The sequence below is a fragment of the Emydura macquarii genome, unplaced genomic scaffold (assembly GCF_026122565.2).
Source record: "Emydura macquarii macquarii isolate MOO-44397 ecotype Brisbane River unplaced genomic scaffold, CSIRO-AGI_Emac_v2 contig_320, whole genome shotgun sequence".
NCBI classification, from domain to species: domain Eukaryota; kingdom Metazoa; phylum Chordata; order Testudines; family Chelidae; genus Emydura; species Emydura macquarii.
This window is the reverse complement of record NW_027130457.1, coordinates 3,579,472-3,604,207: the sequence shown is the minus strand read 5'-3', so window position 1 is coordinate 3,604,207 and position 24,736 is coordinate 3,579,472. Positions and strand designations below refer to the sequence as shown.

General features: G+C 37.2%; 1 protein-coding gene across 1 annotated transcript in view; it reads right to left on the bottom strand.

Annotated features, from left to right (window-relative positions):
- Positions 1–9,615, bottom strand: part of CDH18 (cadherin 18) — a 518,716-nt gene extending 509,101 nt beyond the window's left edge. The window contains exon 1 of the mRNA XM_067569768.1: positions 9,568–9,615. The gene's annotated coding sequence lies outside the window, so the exon portion shown is untranslated. The remainder of the gene's footprint in view (positions 1–9,567) is intronic.
- Positions 9,616–24,736: the final 15,121 nt, after the last annotated feature.

Genomic DNA, 24,736 nt, shown 5'->3' with positions numbered 1-24,736 from the left:
TTCTTGTCATACCGTGTTCTAGGATTTTATTTGGTTTCATGTCATACCCATTGAATTTGTTACAAATTAATAAAAATGCAAAATGAAATAATTCGAAATAGCATTTTGCTTGATAACAAAATCAAATGTTTCAGGAGATACTGGTGAGCCTACTGACAATTTGGCTTTATTAGCATGCTACAAAAACACAATTTTGTTTATTTTGGGAGATGTATTTGAGGCACTTGTTGAAGAATCATTATTCAACAATGATTCAGTAAAATGTTGTACACCTGGCACTGTCTTAGGAATGACACATAGAGTAAGTATTTTATATGGATGATAGATAATTTGTAGAGCGATGTATCCATTTTGAAATCCTTTAGAAGTTCCTTGATTGGCGGTCAAATTACTGAGTTCAAAGACAATACATTTTAGATGGGAAGATGAAAATAAATAAAGTATAAGTTGATAGATCAAAGTAAAGTGCTGTCTTTGGTTGCTTTTGCTTTATTCTAGCTATATTTTGGAAACTTCGCTGAACAGCCAAAAATATTTTCATTTTTATAAAGTCCATCAGAAATATTTTTTGTTAGAACAATTACAGCTAAATAAACTTAGAACAAAATATGAACTACATGAAACTCACCTGGTTTCAAATTTAATTAAAACCCCAAAACATGAACAGTTCTGCTGAGTTTCCAAATTTTGCCAAGATTTAGGCATGCTTTAGCACAATATTGAGCATACAGGAGCCATTAGCTCCTGGCAAAAAATCATACAAAATTTAAAATTGATTTCCCACTTCAGTGTTAACAAAGAAAATGTACATCAACTGTAACATAGTAACCTCAATCACATCATCTGTGAGAAATTCACAAAAATGTTTTGTACCACAAAAGGAAGAGAAAGGAAAATAAAATTAGACTGCCCTACAGAGGATGAATATCCCTTGTATTTTTAATTGTATTTATCTATTTCAATTTAAATAACTAAAAAGGTTCCAAGGCTCTAAGTACCTTAAGACCCCTTCAACAATGCAATTATAGCAGCGTTCAATTAATCAGTTGAGCAGTAGGTCAGCCAGCCAGCTACCTACAAACATTTCCTTCCACCCCTTCATTGATAAGAGAAGCATGCCTTTAAGCCTTTTCAAGAAACCCTATGAAACCAATGTCTTTTGCATTATGCCAGGAAGGTGACTGAATTCTAGTTCAGCAGGCTTATCTGGGGAGCTAGTTTTGCTGAATTCGGCACAATGTTTTGAAGTGTATTATTCCAAATAGCTGAGATCCTATAAGAGTCTCACACATATCTGGACAGTCAAAAAGGGGAGAAAAAAGTCTGAGGAACCCTTGGCTAGAAGAAAGTGAATGACTCATCTTAGAAGGTGGCAATGACAGACTTGAAATGTGAGATCTCAAAACTGTTATTGAATATTGGATACTGAAATATTAAAGATTAGAAATAATCAATCAATAATAAATAAATAAAAACAAGCACTGAATAACAATTGTTAATCAGAACTAAGAGCTCACTACTTAAGTAGTTAGGATAAAATGAGACTAGGATCTAAACCAACCTGTGTTTGCAAAACCCAAACCCAACTAACAGAGCTGCTGGAAAACTAAAATGACCCCATCTACATTTGTTGTACAGAACTAATTCTAAAACATCAAATGAAAAGGAAAGTTTTTTAAATGATGTAGGGTTTCTTGAAAACAACACTTGTAGATAACAAGTGCAAGTGCTATTACTGCTCTCAATCACATATCATTTTAGGTGACGTATTAAAAGATGTATGCTTGACTTTAAGATGTGACTTTATTATATTAATTATCATAACCTCAGGAAGCTTGAAAGTATGCAATCTAGTCATATTTATATCATAACAATTTAATTTTGTGGTAGATAATTGAATTGTATCCAGTTCATGGATACAAAACTGTGAAAAAACAAAAGCTTCAGTACATAGAAACCTCAAACTGAAAAAAAAAAAGGGAACTATATTAATACAACAAAGTTTATCTTAACTTACTACATATAATGTCTAGAAAATATAATCTCTGTACAAGTCAGTTTTAACTGAAGTCCAACTAGAGAACAGAGACTCATTGCATATTTCCTGATGGGTACCTGCTACCATGACAATAGGTGTAATTTTTTACACAGTTCATTCAAAAAAGTGTGATGCATTTCCTACTTACTGTTGTAGGAGAACTGAGAATCTATCAAAAAGATACCTGTGTATCAAAAGCATACCTCAATCTTTGAATCACTTTAAATGTCTATGTTGCTTCAAAGATTTATTTAATATGGCCATGAAAATCATCTTCAATAATATCTCTATATATTTGACTTATAAATTATCACTCATCCCCCCCCACCCCACAAACTCCACCCACACCATTTAAGTGTGCAAATGGCTATATGGAGAGCAGGCGTTTTAATTTAAGACTTAGGCAGATATCAGACAATTTTACCATGTTAGTGTAGCCATTGACTGACTGCAATTAAATCTGCTCTCCATGTAACCATCTGCACACTTAAATGGCATGTTTGAACTGTTGCTAGTGAGTGTCACTTCCATTGACAACTTGAAGACAAGCACAAAATAAATGGAACGGATGCTCATCTAATACCAATCCCGGTTTGTATAAAAAGGCATTTATTGTCAATGGGAACTCTGCTATAAAAGAAAAATAGTATGTAGCCCTTAAAGAGCACTATGGTTAATCTTCATGTTAAAGGCATAGGGCCATATTTTGCCTTGGAAACCGTGCAGGGATATAACTAACTTCAGGGTTGTCATTGGGTGCAACTGAGAGCACAATTTGGATCATGGTATATGGTGATAATTAATACATGATTTTTCTTTCAAATGTACTGCATCTCATACCACAAATAATATTGGAAGATAGAGACTTGCTCTCAGTGAGAGACCACCCACCACTGTGGCACACAGTGTCCAAGAGCAATATCAATAGTAAATCACAATGACGACTGCCTTGCTTCACATAAAAATTTCTACTATATTTCCTAAATGGCATACTGCTTATTTAAGTAGTCTCTCACTATTGTCTTAGGTATATCTATACTGCATTAAAAACCTGCAGCTGTCTTGGGATAAGGAGTTGTTTAACTGCAATGTAGATGTTTGGGCTCAGGCTGGAGCCTGGACTCTAGGACCCTGCAAGGTGGGAGGGTCCCTGAGCCCAAATATCCACACTGCAATTAAATAATCCCTTAGCCTAAACCCCTCAGTCTGAGTCACCTGGCATGGCAGTTGAAGGTGTCTAGTTGCAGTATAGACATACCCTGAGACAACTGTTGATACATAGTAGGTGAAAATTGGAAGATGAAAATTCAGTTTCCACACGTAAACTTCATAACTCTGAAAAAAATCCACTTAAAGCCCTTATACAAAAAGATTTTATTTTAATGTACACCAGAATTCTTTACAGCATCTCAAGATCAGGAGGGGGAGTATTTCTGAAACAGGGAGAAATACTAACATTTCCAAGAGTATATATATTTTTATTTTCTGCTTCTTTCTCTCATTGCAGGTTTTTGTTGAGGTTTTTTTTTTTTTTTTTCTTTTTTACTTGAGGGAACTCTGAATTTGATTATGGGTTTTCTATCTCCCTCACTCTGAAATACACTATCCTTCATATATTCTCTGAATGTAGTAGACTTTGCATTTTATCACTATTTTTCCCCTCTCCCAGCACCTGCTTTCTATCTATCATCTCTCTACACAACCTTGGTGCTGTCAGTTACTAGTGTGAAAAAACGCTTGGAGAGGATTGAATCATAATTCTAAACAAAAATTCACAATAGGAAAAGTTAGTGATCACAACCACTTCAATTCTATAAAATTAACTGAAACTAAATGAAGGGTGAGAGTCTATGTGGTGGTGCGTGCCCTCAACTCCATTGAAATTATCAAGGGAGAGGATATTCATCACTTCACAGAACTGATTCCTTAGATAAGTTTGAAGTTTCTGAAACTTTTATTTGTTTCGGTTTCCTGAGTGTCACAAGAGAGCTGCTTAGCAAAAGAACAACTCCTGAGGAGCAACGTGGTATCAGTACTGAATGATAGCATGAGAAAAAATGGTGCTGTTGAATACAACCTAAGGCTCTTTTCTGATACTCCAAAGAACAAACAGGTAAAGAACCAGGTTTACTATTGATAATGAAGAAACCACCCCCTTTCCCCAAATGTTACACCTAAAGGCAGTGCGCGTTATATGATACTGTGCTTCTGTATTTGTCCATAGTAATGATACAAAGTCAACAGAGGCGGGGAAATAGGAGCTGTGCAAAAAATCTAAGCTATAAGAGAAATTATTTCCCTTTCTCCTCTCTCTCCAAAGCAAAGTCCCAAGCAAGCCAGATCTTAGTCATATAACTGATTCTTAGTTATACAAGTAGTCCCGTCTAAGCCAATGAGTTTATTCACATGCCGAAGAACTACCTGAGAGCACAATTTTGCTATTTCGGCAATCTCTGTGGAAAATTAAGTCCTGATGTCCTAGGCATGCAGAGGTTGCTTTCGTGCAATGTTGGCTATACCCACCAGTGTGGCTTCACAGCTTCAATGGTCAGTGGCTAGAAGGTGTAGATCCATGTCCCCTTTTCCACTCTGACTCTATAGGGGGCTCCATACCCTCAGAGGAGAGGAAATGGAGCAGTCTCTGTGCTCCACATAGCAAAGTACCAATGTGGATTGCACAAGGATTCTGAAGAAGCCTCTGTATGCCTTCTCCAGTCTAGTCCTAAACATATAAACATCTGCTGGATCTGGCACTATCTTTAGACTTTCCTTCTATAATATATGTGCTGTTTTGACATCTCTCTTCTACTTTACTTAGAGTAGATTAAAATGAGGATCAATTAGAGGGAATGACCACTACATAATTAACAAGCAACATAGCTTGTCTTTCTTATGACTCTCTTTTCAAGCCTTCATCTTTTCATCTGGTGCCACAAGAGAGGCTGAATCAACATCTGAGATAACTAGACAACCAGACGTAGCATTAGAGTGTTGTTGGAAGATCTGATATCTATTTTTATTTGATACCTTCTCATTTTTTCCTACTTTTAATTTTTCAGTCTCCAGTCAGAAGTTTATTTCCCAGGTTCCCCCATTTAAAAAATTGCCAATGTATGTCAGGGATCAATACATTAGTTTTGAGTGATGTCCTAAAAAGTTTCTGCATTTATAGTGAAGAAACTCAGAACTAATGATGAACAGTAAAACATACATGCTTTTGAGTATATTTATATATAATATTTATGAATATTGTTCCTTTCTAAACATTCATTTTTACACTGAATTGTAATGCTCGTACTAGTGGAAATATTTTAATTAGCATTTAGGATTATTTGCCTGTCTCTGTAAGGAAGAGTCAGCTTTCCCTTCAGATATAATCTTTTATTTTAATACCAATTAAAAGGTTTTTTGGGTTTTTTTTCTTTTTTGTTTTTTAGCTATTTTAGAAACACCTACAAAAGATTTCACAGTATCAAAGGACCCTCCCTGTGCCATGGCATTTGCAAGGAGTGTGACTATCTGGAATAGTATTAATATTTATTAAGGAGAACAAATGGTTAGATAAATAATTAAAATAAGAACCTTTTAAGAAACACAAGAAAAGTATTTTTTTCATATTGCATGGTGATCTCTGTCTTAAAGCAAGATCTTCTGAAAAAGGATAACACTCTGACAAGAATTCTGACATTTCTATATTTTTTTAAATAGCAACATGAAGAACAATACAAAAACTACCATATAAGTTTTGGGCTGAGCCTCTTCTTGCAACCCGTTTTAGAAACTCTCTCGGTTATTACAAAATGTCTTCTCTTTGATTTTTTTCTTAAAGAAAGAATGCAGACATTTAGATTGCATTATTTCATTCTTATCCGTTTTAAATATTCATAACATTTGTTTACTAAGAAGGCCTATGGAAGTCCAGAATGGCAAGAGCTGGTTACATATAAACTGGACTTTACTGGTACTCACATACTGTATACAGTACTCCTTTAATTTCCACATATATTTTTAAAATTGCACAGTAACATATTTTATGATTTTTTTTAATCTCTGTACTATTCATGCAGTTTAACCGACCAGACCCATTTATGCTAAGTGCAACTCTATAATCTCTTTGAGTCTGGATCACTAGTTGAACATGGCTGATAGTGTGAATTAGACCCATAAGCAGACAGCTACTTTTATGCTAAAAAGGAAGCACTTTTACAGTATTTGAATAAACTCATTCTGTCTGGATGAAACTATGTATCTGGAATAATTTCAACTGGCTGATGAAACTTTTAAAATGAGAGAGTTTTAGAAAGTAGGAATAGGGTATAATGCACTATGTCAATTATTAGCAATAAAAACCAGACAAGAAAAGTATTTCAACTACTCTGCTCTTTTGTCAGAACTCAAGACACATTGTGTGTATTACAAAATTACCTACAGGTTCAGTAATAAATAAGACAAAAAGCACATTCACAAAATAAATTTTAGGTCCAAATTATAATGGAGAGGAATCTGCTAACCCGAAAATAATTGCAACTGCCTAATAAAAGGCATCCTTTACAGACTCTTCAAAATTCAATATTTACAGATAAAAAAGGACAAAGGAGGTTAGTGCAGGACTAAATTCCATAGCATTCAGTGAGGTTGTAGGAGATATAAAATAGTACAAAATTGTCCCACTGTAACCAAAGAGGAAATACATAAATATACAATTAATTATAGGACCAAATTTTTCTGACAGTTATAAATCTGTTTTCTTTTTTTCACTCTTTGAAAATCTGAACATATCTCCAAGTTATATGTTGTTCCTGTATTTCAGTGCTTTATAATATATTCAGTGGAACCTATGATTCTCTCTTTTTTTACATAACCTAATAATGTTAGCCAGTCGAGAGCTGCTCATCTATAGTTCCTAGTACTTAGTATCACTCACACAGGGGATATAACTATTTGATATTGCCAGAAGGAGACAGGTACGGGACCATCTTTATAAAACAATATAAGCAATGTTTGTTTTTTCTCTGCAGTGTATAGGTGTACTACTTCCCTCTTAATTAGATGGAATGCCAGTCCCTTTCAACTGTATGCAATCATATTTCACTTTAGGAGCTGTGCTCTACAAAGGATAAAAACCCTATATATACTATTATACAAATATGAATGATTCACTGGTTACCATTAACACCAAAATTATATATCACATCACATGTCCTTTTTCAGTCATATGCTTCCTAACACATACAAGCCTCACTTTAAACCTGACCCCAATTTTTGAGCCTTCCTCTACTGAGTTATTCATCCTCACCACAGCCCCAATGTAATTCATTAAAAAGTCTCAGATAGTAGCAGTACGGCAGTTTTGAATTCTAAGAGAAGAAAATAATATGCACCCAGATCTTTAGCTGACATAAGTCAGCATAGTTTGGTTGCAATCAGTTTAACATCTGCTAAGAATCTCATTTTCTAATTGTGTTTCTAAAGCATTTTTATGTAATAGTCTGTAACCACTCTTTACAGCCCAACATAAAACAAATATTTTAACATGTTTTGTGTTTACAGGTGTTTGTCTGTCTGTGTGTAAGCACGCAGTACAACTGATTGTGTGGGACAGAGTTTTATCAGCAAGAACTGAGTTATGAAGGTCATTCCCAATGGTTGTCAATAAAATATTTATACCAAACAACATTTTCATATGTTCTACATATGTTACATATTTAAAGTTTAGAAATGCTTTAGTGAGTTTTCAAAATCTAAAATGGGATGTTTTTTATACCCTATACTTGTAACACCAGTTTGCCTTAGTTACTATGGGTGAGATCCACAACGGTACTTAGGCACCTAAATACAATTTTTAGGCACCACTGCAATTCACAAAACTCCCGCTTGGCTGCCACCTAACCATTTAGGCATCTAAACTCACTTGGTGTCTTAGTTGTTGTCTCTGGGCACGTGCAGTGCAGACTCACTCTGTGAACCTGGGCACCTATCAACTGCCTGAGCACACACACTACTGCCTAATGATAGGCATCCGGATGCCTATCTCCCACATAAGCTCACAAACTCGCAAAGGTGTTGGGGCAACTAAGTCACATGCAGGGCCTTGATCCAGTAGGTGGCCTCTGAACATACCCATCGGATTGGGCCCCAGTCAAGTTCATACAAAACAACTATGGAGGGCGGGGAGGATCTTCTTTGCAACCTTTAGCCTAGTGGATAGGGTACTTGCCCAGAATGTGGGAGACCATTGGTTCAAGTGCCCCTCTGCCTGAGCGATAGAAGGAATTTGAACAGGGATCTGCTACCTCTCCGGTGAGTGCCCTGACCACTATGGAATATTCTGATGTGGGCTCCTTCAGTCTCTCCTAGTGAAGCTCTACCACTTTAATTGAACAATTGAGTAGTTAAATATTAATTAGGCCAGAAAAAGTGAGAATCACTCCGTAACCTCATCCCTCCTGGCTGTTCTGTTTCATGCCCCATACATAACCTAAGTGACAGAACGCCTATCTTCCCCCAGTTGTGGTTCACTAACAGAGATAGACATCTAAATCCACGATGCAGGAAAGTGGCTATCTCAGAGAAGTTGGGGGGCTTAGCACATACATCTCTGATCACTGTCTCCCAATAGGTAACTTAGGCAGCTCCATGCCTAACATACTAGTCTTAAGAGCCTGTGATTCTCCAGTCATTGTATAGGAAGCCTAGGTGCCAAACTCAGGTTTTTGGATCACAGTGATGTTCCTATGTTTTTTCTAAGTGCCTATAAGTTAGGTGCTATGATGCTCCGTGTTGCAGCGCCTAAGACTGTCTACATTGCACACCACTTTCTGCGGCACATAGGGTATATGTAGCTACATGCTGCAGTGAAAAGGAAGCTGCATCCACATTGCAGTGCACAGCTACGTGTATCAGTGAAAGGCTCTGGTGTGGGGGGCAGTGGAGAAGTCTGAGCCTTACCCCGCTACCTCACCCCTGCCGGAGCCTATCCCCATGGCCAGAGCCTTTTCCTGTAACAGGGAAAGACTTCAGTAGCTGGAAGGCAGTGGGACACTACACAGCTAAAAAGAGCAGTGAAGACAGGAAGGCATGGCTTGGCCAAGTAGAAGATTTATAGGGCATGTACTTTAGTACATACTCACACCCTTCAGACATGTCTGCACTCTATTTACCTAAGCCATGCCTCACCATTTACACTACTATTTAAACCCATACTATGAGAGCTACTTAAGTACATACTCTACCTCCACCAAAAGAAGCATAGAATGCAAATATAGCCTAAGTCTCTTCATGGATCCAAACCTGTGAGTCCAACCATACAGGAGTTTGAGGCAGAAAAATTATAGCTACCAAATTTTAGGAACCTTCACAAATTACCATGTTGCTTTTCCTTACACAATATTGTCACGTTGCAGTCACATATCTTGGAGGCTAAAAGTAAGAGCTCTGTCTCCCACTAAGTGGTTGGGAATCTGTCCTTTCCACTGACATAAAGCTCCTGATTTTAGCTGTACAGGGTCAGAAAATTTGAGACCTCCTACCTGTCACTGAACATTTCCCATCCTGTGCTTCAGAGCAAGGTAACTTTTAGACAAAATTTATCCAGCATTTTGGGGGGCAGAAGGAAACATTTCTCTTGCAGGCTGATTTGAAAAAAGTGAAGAGGTGACTGGCACCAATCCAAGTCTTTCAATGATAGAATTGGTTTAGGTAGATTGATTAGTGGGCACGGTACAGGTGAGATGGTGCATGACAAATGCAGTTTATCACAAGACTCTGTAATTTATCACCTGGAGGTGATAATCTATCTGATGAATTGCATAATCATGTGATAAACTGCAGAGTTGCCTTAGAAGCTTAAAGCAGCAGCTATACAATCTCACTGAACAGTGTGCCAGCTGTAGCAGAGGATTAAGACACACTTTGAAAGCACCCTTACTTAATGAGTCACTATCACTAAGGAAATTTAAATTTTGACCTAGAGTCAACATTGTGCTGAGAATGGTTTGGGAGAGAACAAAGGAGCCTTTTCTGTCCTCATACTTAGCTAAACAGAGCTCACCATGGAGTACAAGAACCTGCAAGCATGTATATTCTACTACATACAATCTGAGAGTTGTTCCTGAGGGAACATTCTCTGTGGTGTAGGGTTGCTTATTCTAAGCCAGATTCAGCTGGTAAGAGTTGGGTTTAGCCATTAGGCTTTTGTTGATTTGGAAAAGACAAGTACCCTGAAAGGAGAACAGATGTTCTCTGCTATTTGGAGTATATTACTGAGTTATAAAAAATAAAAATGGAAGTCTATTGCCTGTTCACCAGCATGAGGAGAGTGTGAGGACTCTGTGGACTTTGATCTCATTTTTTTTTAAAAAAGGTAATATGCCAGACAATAATACAAATACTATTTTAAAAGGAGAATGCTTGTATAATTCAGACTTTCAAGAGGAAAAGAAATTCCCTCCAAAATACTCAAATAACTGTCAAGGATTCCGAGAGAAATCATGTTTGTTTCAAGCCTTGTCCATGGTATGTAAAATCAGCACCTCCAAAACAGCCACTGGCACCTATAGTTGTAACAGCAGCTTAAGCGCTAGTGTAGAGAGACTGAGGTGGAATCCAGATGCCAGCTTCAGTGGAGAAAAGATTTTACCCCATGTGTTTTGTAGTAAAACCACCTGATATTTGTCTACACAAACACTTTTGTTGGTTGACACTGTAGCCCACAATGTACATACTTGCATGCTTAAGATGTGCTCCTGCATCTATTTTTACGCACCAAAACAAAAAACTGAGTGCATTCAACTCCCTTCAAAGTGAGTAACACTTAAGCACATGCTTAAATGCTTTGCTGATTTGAGAATTGCACATTTCAAAAAGAAGGGATAAACTACTACACTTTTGTCTTTTTATTATACACTCACTTAATCATTCTTAAAAGATGAAAACCACTCAAAATGTTACCTTGAACATTTCAAAATTTAGAAGTAGGATGCATTTTACACTGAAGCACAAAGATACACATTAATTTATTATTTATCCTATTATTAAATTTTCAATATTCTTTATGTATACTTTGGGCCTGATTCTCATTTATATAAAAAATAATTTATTTTATTTTTTAAGGACCTTTGCCACAGCAGTGTAAGTATAAATTACTGTTCCAACCACTTTGAGGCACTTTGTTACCCTTAGACCTTAATGTAAATGAGATTCAGGTTCTTTCAGTTTATTTAGACGTTTCATCCCAAGAACTGGATAAAAATTTGTGCAATAAAAAAATTACAGTTTTGAAAACTAAATTTCAGTCTTTAAGCACTATGACATTTCCTGAGCTTAGCTACTGAAATACATTTCCAAAACAAGTCAAGGGAGAGCCATCCTATAGACTTGGTTATTACTATTTATGGATGTATATGCTGCACAACTTTGTGAAAAATCCTGATTTAAATCCACATACACCTTTAGCTGGAAGCAAGTGGATGATCAAAATCAGTCTGACTTGAGCACTAAATAAATAAAAATAACCCCTCACCATTGTCTTGACTACAAACAATTTTTCTATTTTTAGCATAGTGAGAAAACGAAGGATGTCAGGTTGCTTTTCTGACTAGTCAGTATTCAACTGACTTCAATGGACAGTGATGTCATCCTTAAATAATCCAGAGTTTATGCAGTTTTGATTTTTTTGATAGTGAAAAAACTAATCTTTATTTTAATATTTATTTTGTCTCGTCAAACAACATTCAGTCAAAATTATTTATGAGTATTTTACTTGTCAATAAACTAACCTGCCATCCAATCTTGTTGTAAGACTGAGATTAGCAGTATTTTCTTGATAACTTATTCCAAAAATATCAAAAACCACTTATTACACACACATTGCAGGATTAGTTAAGAATATCAGGGTATGTTTAATAGTAGTGCACCAGACTCAATTTTACTAAAAATGCAGTTTCTGGTGGACAGGTTTCTACAGCATAAAAACTGACATCACAGCTAACCTCTTGGTTGGAAATCTCATAACTGGCATGTCTACACTGGGGTAATTTACAAAATAACCCACCATAGTTGATGGAATAAACTCTGTGGAAGGTATGCCTTGTGAGGTATAATTTGAAAACTTAACTTGTTGAACAGTAATATCATTGTAAAATGCATATAGCAATGTTAAATGTAAAGTTATGAACATAAGATGAAATCATGACTGAAGTATGTTTCCCAGATAAGTCTGGGGAGTGGTTAAAACAGTTTCAAAGGCAAAGGACAAGCTGATGCCCCAGGCAGGTGTCAACAAAGCTGATGGGCCATTATCTACCAAGTGGCCATTCCTTGGCAAGAAAGGGGGTGGAAACAAAGAAATCTTTATCTTATTAAGGAAACAGCATGGAATCTCCTTCTTCCAGCAGACTGCCTGTCTCCTGGTTCTAAAATGGAAATGCTTTCCAAAGAGGGATTTAAAAAAAATCTATAAAAAGGAAGAGAAACACCCCTAGACACCTCTTTCTCCCTGACCATCTCATTTTCTGCACTGAGAAGAAAAATGAAACAGCCATTGGACGCTGGGGGAGGGTTCCTGACCTGAAAGTTTGCTCAGCTAGAAGCATGTGCTAAGAAACTTTGCTTTGAATCTAATACAGCTTGTTAAGCTAGGTGACAGAAAGCATTTTTATGTTATTTTCTTTCAAACATTTCTGACTTTCAGGTCTCATTGCTTATACTCACTTTAATCCCTCTCTTCGTAGTTCGTATACTTGTTTTACTGTATCTAATCCAGTGTGTTTAAGTTAAAGTGTCTGGGTAACGTTAAGGGGGTAAGCTGGTATATATTATTAACATAAAGGAGTAATGTACTTAATATATTTGGACTATCCAGGAGAGGGCTGGACAGCACAAGATGTACTTTTCTAGGGGAAATACGGGACTGGGAGTGTGCTGGGATCACCTGGAGTATGACCATAGCTGGTGAGAGCTAGAGTTTAACCCAAGTGTGGCTGGCAGCCTGCAATTCCACAGAGAGCCAGGGTGTGATTTGCATTCTGGAAGGCTGTTTGTGAACGGTCCAGGTGGGAGCTACTACCAGCAAGGTATTATAAGGCACCCTGGGTTTCAGGGCAGGGGTGACACAGCCCCTCACTAGTCTGGATTGCACCCAGAAATGTCACACTTAGCTGATACTGGTTCAGAGGAAGCTGGTTTAGACAAGGCTCCAGCAGCCAAACCCATGTTACAACCTGCACACTCACTGACCTTCTCCTAAGTGGCGCTGACAGCATTCCAACCATTCTCTTCCTCCCTTTGAACTGCCTTTTGTATAAAAATGCATATATTAAAATTCTAAAGAGTGATTTTTTTAATAGTTATAGTACAAACTACAGCACCTACCTGCCAAAGATCTTAAATTACTTTGCAAATAGGCTTGGTTTTCTTTCCACAAGGTACATATTATTAATCCTGTTTATAGATGCCATGTAATGTTGAGTGTCATATTGTACCAATTATGGCAGAGTCAAACTGAACACAGAAATGTCCATTTCCTGTCCATGCTTTCCTTCCAGGTCATCTTACATTTTGCTTGTGTAGTGCCCAGAAAATGAGCAATTTAAAAGGGGCCAGTGTATTTTCTATTCCCCTTATCTTTCCATAGCAGCAAAGTTTTCTGTCAATTTTCTCACCAATTTTTTTGTTTTGTTTTGTTTTAAATGCGTGTTTTTAAAATCGAGCAATTTTATTCTCATTTTCAAATTAGATATGTAGAAAAGCATGTACTATGAAATGGGATTGAGAGAACAAAGTTAAAGCTTATTAAACAGATTTATTCTGCATGAAGCAATAAATACATTAGGAAAACATAAACCAGGAATTTTTACCAGTTAATTATTTTGTATCTGAACACCAACCTGTAACATTCTTTTGTAACACACAAGTGGCATGTCAAAGCAATACTAAAAACTACAATAATTTAATACAGTAATACACAAAATACAATAATACTATTTTCCAAATTAACTACCATTTATTTTCCAAATTAACTACCATTGTATTCAGAAAAAAAAAGGGGGCGGGGTTGGAATTTGTATAATAAAAAACAGACTAGGGGTAAGAGGGAGAGGAGACTTAAAATGAGCTGGAAGCCCTATCTACTGAGGCATGTATATCAATCTGTTACAGTCTAAAGAAATGGAAGGAAAACCATACTTTGGACTTTCATCTCTTTTCAGCAGAAGATAACCGTCTTTTCATCAAAGACATGACTATTGCATGAGAGGAATTATCTCTGACATTTGATGCATACAGAAACCCTTCTGTGTTGTGGAAAGCACTGACTCTGAAAAAGATTTAGGGGTAATGTAGATATCCAACGGTGCAAGAGCTCACAATGTGATACTATAGCTAGGAGGGTGAATAGAATCTTTGGATAGATTATCAGGGGAATACCTGTCAGGAATAGGAATAGGAATGGGGAGGTAAGCTTCTCGGCCTTTTAAGGGCTAAGATCTAGTTGATCGCCTGTTGGGGACTATGGGGTGCCTTCTGGCTCCCATCAGTCTTCTGGCTGGAGGTGATAAAGCATTACCTCGGTCTGTCGGTCTGTTGAAGGCCAAGACCAAGTGCACAATCTGTTCTTATCAGTTTAATCTGATAAAAAAAATTAACACCTCCCATCGGCTTAGTCTGATCCGATACATCCTCCATCTCCATGAAAGGATTTTATATATACACTGTATTTCTCAAAACTACACTTGATCTGGCTGAAACATTATTTAACTCTGTAGTGAGTCCACTACCAGAATTCTGTGTCCTGTTTGTCCCCACTGCAAAAAGAATGCTGAAAAATTGGACAGTTGAAAAAATAGCCACAAGAATCAATAGAGGTCTGAAAAACATGTGTTACAGCATCAGACTTAAGACCAATCTATTTTGTTTATTCAAGTAAAATTTAAGAGATTACTTTGTCATAGTCTACACGGGAAGAGATTTCTGATAGTAGATAACCTAGCAGAAAAAGTCAAAATAAAACTCAATGGTTGGAAGCTGAAGCAAGACAAATTCAGATTAGAAAAAAGGTGTAAATTTTTATCAGCGAGAGTAATTAACCACCGGAACAATTACCTAGGAATATGGTTGTTTCTGTATTAGTATTTAACTGAATTTATTCCTTCTAAAAGATAAGATATCTCACAGAAGTTTTGGACTTGATGCAGAAATTATTGGATGAAGTCCTTTGTCCTGTGTTATCCAGGTCAGACTAGGTGAATATAATGAGCCTTGTGGCCTTAAAATCTATGAATATAAGTAGTACTTGAAAATATGAGCCTTAATTCAATGAGCTAAGACAGTGTCTTGGCATTCCTCCTATTCAAGAAGCCGACAAACAGAACAGAGAATAAAATAAAACAAGGCTAAACTGTGAGTTGTTAGTACCATTATGCAAGGCTCTGGTGTGACCTCCTCTGGATTACTGTGTGCAGTTCTGGTCTCCCATGTTTAAGAAAGATAAATTCCAACTGGAACAGATGCAGAGAAGGGTTACTAGGATGATCCAAGGTATGAAAAACCTGCCTTGTGAGAGGAGACTCAAAGAGTTTGGCTTGTTTAGCCTAACCAAAAGAAGGTTGAGGGGAGATATGATTGCTCTCTATAAATACATCAGGAAGGGAGAGGAATTATTCAGGTTCAGTGCCAATGTGGACAGAAGAACTAAATTGGCCATTAGGGAGTTTAGACTTGAAATTAGATGAAGGTTTCTAATATCAGAGGAGTGAAGTTCTGAAACAGCCTTCCAAGAGGAGCAGTGGGGACAAAAAACATAGCTGGCTTCATGACTATGCTTGATAAGTTTATGGAGGGGATGGTATGATGCGACAGCCTAATTTGGCAATTAATTGATCTTTGACTATTAGTGGTAAATATGTCTAATGGTCTGTGATGTGATGTTAGATGGGGTGAGTTCTGAGTTTCTACAGAGAATTTTTTCCAAGTATCTGGCTGGTGAGTCTTGCCCACATGTTCAGGGTTTAGCTGATCACTATATTTGGGGTCGGGAAGGAATTTTCACCAAGCACAGATTGGCAGAGAGCCTGGGGGTTTTTCACCTTCCTCTGCAGCATGGGGCATGTGTCACTTGCTGGTGGATTCTCTATACTTGAAGTCTTTAAACCATTATTTGAGGAACTTCAGTAACTCAGCCATAGATTATGGGTCTATTACAGGAGTGGATGTGTGAGATTCTGTAGCCTGTGTTGTGCAGGAGGTCAGACTAGATGATCAAAATGATCCCCTCTGACCTTAAAGTTCATGTGTCTATGTGGATTCAGGATCCAGGTGAAGCCTGACAGGAGAATTTACTTTGAGAAAATGGACCACTAAAAGTGAGACTCTACTGGGTGAGGTGAAATTCTCCTCAAAGTGCCCCAAAGCCTGGACTATGGAAATGAGAAAATTCCCCTATGAAGAAAATCAAGATGTACTTAGCTAGATGAATTACAAATAGAAGAAAGAACATTGTCTCCTATTCCAAAGGTTCTCTGCCCACTTTGGAGCCATCCATGGTAATAGGTATGATATAAATGGCTAGCTAGATAGCAGTATAGATTGAGTGAACAAATTCCTCTGAGATGGCCTCACTTTGTTTAGAGATATGATGGTGGTAGGGGGGTAGTCAATTTGATCCAGCAGCAGTTGGCTGAAATACTTTATTTTAGACATGAGAAAATAGAAATGTGCTCCTGTGACCAGATTTAAGCAAAGCATAATCAGAAGTAGGGAAAACAGGACACAGAATACAGAACGTACAGTGCAACATTTTTGTTGGTGGTTGTCAGATGATACAAGCAGTTCATCCATTGTTCCACACTGATATAACAGTATAGTTATATGTGTTCCTGGAGAATGTGATGAAAGATGTTTCTAATGGAAGCTATATCTCCTGATGGCCAGTTTCCTACCATTTAAGGAAATAATTGCTTAATATTGTGCACGGAAGATGTTGGAAAATATAGAGTAGATAGAAGAGATAATTATCTTTCTTGCTTCTTTTACTCAAAGAAAAAGCTCAAAAAATCACTGGAAGACAGGGGTCTTACTTGCCATCTCTGGGTAGCTCTTATAATCCTTAATTTTTATACCACATAGACTTCTGTGTTTTCCTCCAGGATATTTCAGCTGGAGGACATTTTGTTCAGTGCTAGGAAATTTAGTCTAGGGACTTTTACAAAGCCCCATAGGCATCTTAAAAATATTTTAAAGTTAATACTGTGAAGTACTTTAAAGCTTAGAATTCTCATACACATTAGGCATGCAATACAACTGAAAATGAAGACAAAGCAGATAAACTAAAATTCCACCCACAGAACATTTTACAAAGTAACCATATACAAAGAAGATAAAAATGATCCAGGTCTCGCCATTTCCTGTAACACATTAAAGCTACTCCTGAAGGCGTGCAATGAAACCACAAAGTTAATTAAAATAATATTTTAAAAACTTCAGCAGATTAAGAGTATTGTGTGGAAGTCACTGGTGGCACTCTGCTGTGATGACAGTCAAGACCTACTGAAGTGCATGGGGAGAAAGTCAGAGGGAGAGTGTGTCTTGGTTTTACATTGCAATCTGTATTAAAATGTGTGATACTGTAGGAGGAACCACCTTTTGAAATTAGTCTCCAGACACGTAAGAGTTCAACAATATTTGTTGCTCAATAATTGCAGCTCGGGGGAATTCAGGGAGAAATATGATAAGAATGTAAGAACCAAAGGAATGATAGAATCAAACAGCTCTGTTTTTTCCCACTTCTGAAATTGTATATATTTGTGCTCTTCAAGGTTAAAAGACTGGAAGAGTTAGTGAAGCAAGTTATCAGTCAAGTACATGACAGGCATCAAGCATTCAGGCACCTTTACATTCTCAACAAAGTGATCTTGGTTGTGCTACTATAACAATGTTTAACAGTTCATTCTCCTTTCTAAATCAATAGGGGGTTTATTCTTATTATAGGCGGTCAGATTGTGCATTCTGACTAGTTATGCATAACTGTTGGGGACTGGACTGTAATCAGCATGCTAATTTCAATAAGAACCATTGGTCCTATAGAAACAGGAATCTCAAAAATCAAACGCTTACTCGCGCACACACACATAATTCTAATATCATAAATTTAAGAGTTCAAAGCCAAAGAGACATTTTTAAAAGCTGAGTTTGACTGCTCTACAAGGAATTTGAAAACTAGAATTATTTCTGTATTTTCCTGTTTTAAAAAATGTTTGATTGAAACCATACACAGTTTTAAATTAATACATAAACATACAGACATACTTATGCACTGTAGTGATTACTGAATCAGATCATCTTTAACTCCCAATCTGCATATGGTAGTGTTCTACACATCCAGATGTCGCTTGTTCTATATGGAGGGACTTCTAGCCTCCTTTACAACACTCTCCTCGTGTGGACCCAGCTGGGATTACCAGGATCTGCATTGGAAAAGGAAGAGGCTGTGCAGGGTGGAGCCACACTTTGTTACTCTCCATCTCCCCACCCCTCCCCCATTCACTTGTCCACTTTACAAAGAAAAAAGCACCACATTTCCAGCCTGGATTACCTTTCTCACATAGCCCCCTCTGAAGAGTTCCTGCTCTTCTTGTTGCCAGGGAGTGTCAATAGCAATGGGGGGAATACAGCCAGTATGGAAGCACCTGGCCATCACACAGGTGGTCCTAACTTCCTATAGATCCACCGACTTCAGGGGAAGAACCTTGCAACCTTTAATGCATGGAAGCAGGCTCAGCCTTCCAGGTAAGATGACGCCAGGGAACTTGCATGCAGATACTCCCTCCCAAGAAAGCTCCCTCCAGAATACAAAGAAAAAATCTGGCCTGTTATCACTAATCTTATCATTTATCATTACTGTGTAGATTAACGTGTAGATTTTTAAAAATGTATTAATAACCTCCCAATCATCCTATTTTTATTGTTAGAAATATGAATAACAAGTGACAGCTTCAGGCCTGGTGAAACCAAGTGCATCTCCATTAATTTCTGCATTTCTATATTTGTTTACATCAAGGGTTGAATTTGTCCCCTAGTACCCAAATAGGTTCTTCTTTTATTTCCTGCCAATATTCTTAGGCAACAACTAGAAAGTAAAGATTCTAAAACAACTAATCGTTTGCAACTGAGGTAACTGGGACAACATGTGCTGAAATCCTACTATAAGATTAGTATAATTTGTGTTTCTATGCAGCCATATTACTTGTGTGAGATATCTGTCCTTGTAAATAAATTAAAACAATAACTTAAAGAAAGCAGATGGCATGGCTAAAGAACATTCTCAAAATGCCTTACAGTTTTTCCTTTTACAAATGCGGCTCATATTACATTCTTTGCTTCCACCTCTCCCAGTGCTTGACTCAAATCTGGCATGTCAGATGCCAACTCTGAATGGCAATGTTCATCCTCTGAATTAATGTTGTTAATTTACAATGAATTACACAATATGTTAATTAAAATTGTCTAATGTTAATGAGTAGACATTGCAACCTGTTTACCTTCCTTTCAGAAAATTAACTAAATAACAGCATCTGTTACACTGAAAATAATTATTGTTTTCAACAGGGACAAAACATGCAGAAAATACAAGATGATTAATGCTATATATTTGTGGTACCACATTGTAATTACTTAGCAGTACAAGAAGATTTACTTTTTCCTCCTGAATTAAATCTCCAAATGAAGTTATATTTTACTCTCATCACTTCATTAATTTTGGTAATTTTTCCTTTATTGAATTCCGTGAATATTGTTATTTAATTCTGAATGTTTTGTAGAGCTTGCTACTTAAACAAAACAACATAACATTAATAAATCTTAAAGGACTACCATGAACTACAAACTATTAAGACTCTTCTGTGCATTAAAGCTTTTAAAAAAACATTGATAATGCTGAACACAAAACAGATATTCTTGATTGTGATGATAGTTACCACCAATAACCTGCTCCTCATTATATAATCAGCAAACCAAAATATGAGCAGCCCTTTGCTACTTGCTACAACGTGCTGCTCATTCTCAGTGCTCATTTGTGAACTAATTTTGTCACTATTCACAAATGACGGCTGCTAAAGCAGGATAAAGGGAAAATCATAAATAAGAAAGAATACTTTAGTGGACATTATCTCATTTAGATAGAGCAAAGGTATATTAAAATGCAAGTGATTTAGTAGCCTTTCAATAGCAACACTTACAGGCCCACACAAGGTAAAAAGACTTTACTCTTTTATATTTGCCCTTTAACACTGGCAGAGGAATAACACAAACTGATTGGAATTCTAAATGTTATTATCTACACAGTATTCATTAGTATTTCTCTGTGTTTCTGACTAAAGAATAAGCTGTCATCTACAGCAACACACCTCTACCTATAGTTTTGTGGGAAGTTGGCCCAACTGGTTGTATTTCCGTAACTGATAAGTGATGAATGATGTTGATATATAAAATATAGCTAAAAGTAAAAAAAAACCAAAACCTTAGTTAGGGAGGATCGTGTCAAAAGAAACACAACAATATTAGGCAAACATCATAACACTAACAGAAAATGCAATTCGAATTTCGAGAATTCATCTCAATCATAAAAAAATATGAACTTTATGTGCTGGAAAAGGCCTTTGAATTGCATGGATGTAATGAGTGTTTGCTGTAGACTTTCGAGTCTGAACTGGAAAATTCCGTTCACATTGTGCACTTGTCAAGGCAGAGAAGCGTTAGACAACACAACAAATTTAGTAAAGATAGTGAGGAATGTCTCTCTACAACTCAAAGATGCAAACAAGCAATCAAACAAGCAATCACCTTGGCAATGAGAATATAGGTAAAGGGGTTTACAGATAATTAGGTATTCATAAGAAGTCTACTACACTGCTAGAAATGGGTTTAAGATTATGGGTCTAGAGTATGATAGAAGGTCAAAGTATGAAATTTATTTGAAAGTAAAGCGAAAAAATGGTTAGATTCCGAAGGAAAAAATTCTGCGACTGCACAGCTTACAAGATTTTTTTACAATGCTTTTTTCTGTTTCATTCATATGCATTCATGCATTAACATTTCCTAGTTTCATCATAAGGAACCAATGTTTATGAATATTCACAAATTATTCTTGTGTGTAACTATGAATATGCATTATTAAATCATGAATGGTAAATGGTATAGTTTAAACATGAATATTTATGGCCTATAAGAAATTAATCATGAAACCTTTAAAGATGTATTATGCTATCCACACTGACAGTTCTCTTGCTACGGATTTAGGCATGCAATATGCTGAAGAAATAGCCACAATTTATTATGGGTTTTACTGGTAAACTACATACACCTTCAGATTTACCGGCCCTTTCCTTTCCAATAAAAGAGATTATTGATTCTTTTTAAAGTTTAAAGCAGAGGGCAGACTAACTTCCCCAAACACTTCTCCCAACCCCATTTCCTACAATCCCAGAAACCAAACAGATGTAAACCCACTTCAAGAAGGAAAAACAAACAACCACACATATCCTCTGTTTTGATAGGGAAAAAATACAATCTTACATAATATATCCTTGCTAAGCACCAGTGTGTATTCCATTTGTTCAGACTTTGCTGCTCAGGAAGCATTTAAAAATATTCCAAAATTCATGAAGCAATATTAAACCAGCATCATACAGAGGAATCCTCTGACTCATCAACTAGAGCAGTAGTCCCAAAACTGTGGGGTGCGTCTCTCTGGGGCGGGTATGTAGGAACATTTGGGGGGGCTCATGGCAGGGCCTGGGCCAGCCTGCACTCTGCCTTCTGCTTTGCCCCCCCCACCCAGCTCTACCCTTAGTCCTCTCCACCCCCAGCCGAGCTCCTCCTCTAGCCCTACCTCCTTCTCCATCCCCAGTTCTGCCTAACCAGTCCAAAAATACACACTTGACACCCAAGGGTGAGAGGGGTAGTGGGGTCATGACAGGATCAGGTGAAACTTAAAGATCCTCACAACCCGTGGGGCCCCAAACATTACAACTATAGTAATCACCTACTACCAATAGAACCTGATACTTTAGTCCACAAGGAACCACTATCTAATAAAGCAACAATTAAAAAAATGTATTATTACTAATCAAATGACACTGATGCTCCTTTTCCAATGACTTAAGGCAATAGGAAGTAAATTCATGATAACACTTTAACCTCAGTGAGAGAGGAGGAAAAAACAAGAAAACCAACTAATGTATCAGTATCAACTATTGCCAATCAACTTGTTTGAGAGTCATATTAGATCTCAGAGAGCAATGTATAAATTCCATACAGTCCAATCATTCCATTGATATCTCCTCTTGGAAAAGAGGAGTTTGCAGATGTTTTGAGGTACTTTTCTGCCTCCTGAGAAGAAAGGAATGATATTATCTTCTCACCATTCTTAATATGGAACATTGTCAGGTATTTAATAAAATATTTCAAAGTCCATCTTCCTGCCCAATTGTTTTGCTTGGTTAAAAGCTGCCCTCCTTGGAACTATATCACGGGCATAATCCTGAACGAGTTGTATTTTAATTGCTTGTTCTTCCAATAACAGCTCCTTTTTTCCACTGGATTTCTCCAGTATAAACTCCTTAAATCTCAGGAACTTTACAATCATTGCTCTAGGCCAACTTCCTCAAGCTGGCCTGGAGGCAAGAACCTGGTATGCCCATTCTATATCTAAACAAATATCCACCTATAGATCCAATAATTTAGTTAATAGCTTAAGGACAAATTCAGAAGGTTTACCTTTCTATATTCCTTCAGGGACACACACAATCCTAATATTACAGTGTCACAAGTGGCTTTTTAGATCTGTTAGCTTCGTCTGATCATCTTGATATTATTATAGTTCTTCATAATCTGTAATTTGTTCTCTTTGAAATAATCTTTTGCTTCAGAAATTCTGTGTTCTGCTTCTCCCAACCATCTGGATAGAGCTTGCAGTGCACTCTGATTTGGTGATTTCATGGTGATTTCATTTCAATGGTATCTGCAGCTACCTATTATAGTATAGTCATCAACTACGTTCCATCAGGTTCAGGCATTCTTTGGTTGTAGAAGAGGAGGGAGACAGATCTCCTTTGGTTTTTGGTGCTTTCAGAGTCAGTGAGGAAGATGCAGAGCTATAGGGCATCTTCGGTATTTCAGTAGTTGGGAGCAATATTTCTTGAAGTTGGATGGTTCATTTTAGGGGACGATGTTTGGGGATAACCCTCGGGCCGTGTCAGAGCTCAAGCAATCTGCAAAACAGAGCTCTCTGGTGTCCATCACTGTCATTTAAAAATTTGTGCTGGATTTTACCTGTCTTCCTCTTGTTAAAGTACCAAGACAAGTTGAGCAACCGTGGCCAGACATTTCTTCTTTCTCACTCTCTCCATCATCTCAGCTGATGATGTATTTAAAATCCAGTACTTGATACTATTCCCAAAGACAAAACAAAAGTTTCAAGACATAATGGAGTTCTTCAGATTCAATGGAACTGTATTTCTTTTCACCCGCAGAAAATTTGAGCAATAGAATCAATTGAGTTTGAGGATTCCATTATATCTTGAAGGCAACTTCAGTGAATTCAGTGAATTTGAGCCAGTTTTCACCAGGAAAGAATTTGGCCTATGCTAGATCCTTTCTGCAAGTCCAAAGGCCTGAAGACCTTGCAGGAGTTTGGAGGGAAGAAATAGTGGTAAAAACTTTATGGAAATTCTGGTAGTGTCACAGATCCTGGAGATGCATTATACTCAGGAGTGGGAGTATACGTGGCACTGCTTGCCAAAGATGGATCAGGATCAATCAGATAGCAGTGATGTGAAACAATGACTCCCTTCATGAATTTCTTAAAGGTTGATCTAAAAAAGCTATTATACATGTTTCGTGTAATGTGAGAAGGGATACAGTGTCAGGAAGAAATATCAGAATATGAACCAGCATATGAAGGATATGGGAGAAACTCTAGTACTTGTAATATGGAAAAAGGAGAAAGCTTCACTAATTAGCTCAGCTGCCTAGCAAAGCACCATGGGATAAGCACGCAAACTTCTGGGTGGGTAATATACACAAAGTACACACACTGTCGGCACACAGCCATTCATATTGGATCCAAAAATAGTTGCCTATGTGCATGCGCTTGTTGTGGACTATCTAATAGTGTAAAAAAGCTCAGTGTGAATTGAACCTCATGTGTACACAAGGCCTAAGGCAAAAAATGTCCGCTTTCACAATTGTCACTCCTGTTCCCACTTCTGTGATGCTAGCTCATATGTACAAGTGACTGTGTTTTTAAGTTGTGGGGGTTTCAACCTGGTCTGTACAACTGTCTGTTTAATGGCAACTAGATCTGATGTCATTAGTTAATGTTGTTTTTGCTCAGTGCCTCTGGCTGTCTTGAGGATATGAGCAAAATAGGTATCCCTCTGTCTCTCTGAACAATATCAATTTACAATAATACTTAGAACTCTCAGGAGTGAATGAACCAGCCAGCACATAAACAGGAAGAACTCCTGATGTGAAGCACAAAAGGAACAAAACAAGAACATGAAATACTTTATGAAAGAAACGGAAAAACCAGTCAGTTTACCCATCAACATCTTACATCCCCAGATTGCCTTTCTCCCAGGTTTTTGTGGCATCAGTTTGTGGTGGCAGTGTTCTTGCTACAATATATTTGTATAATTAATAGTTATG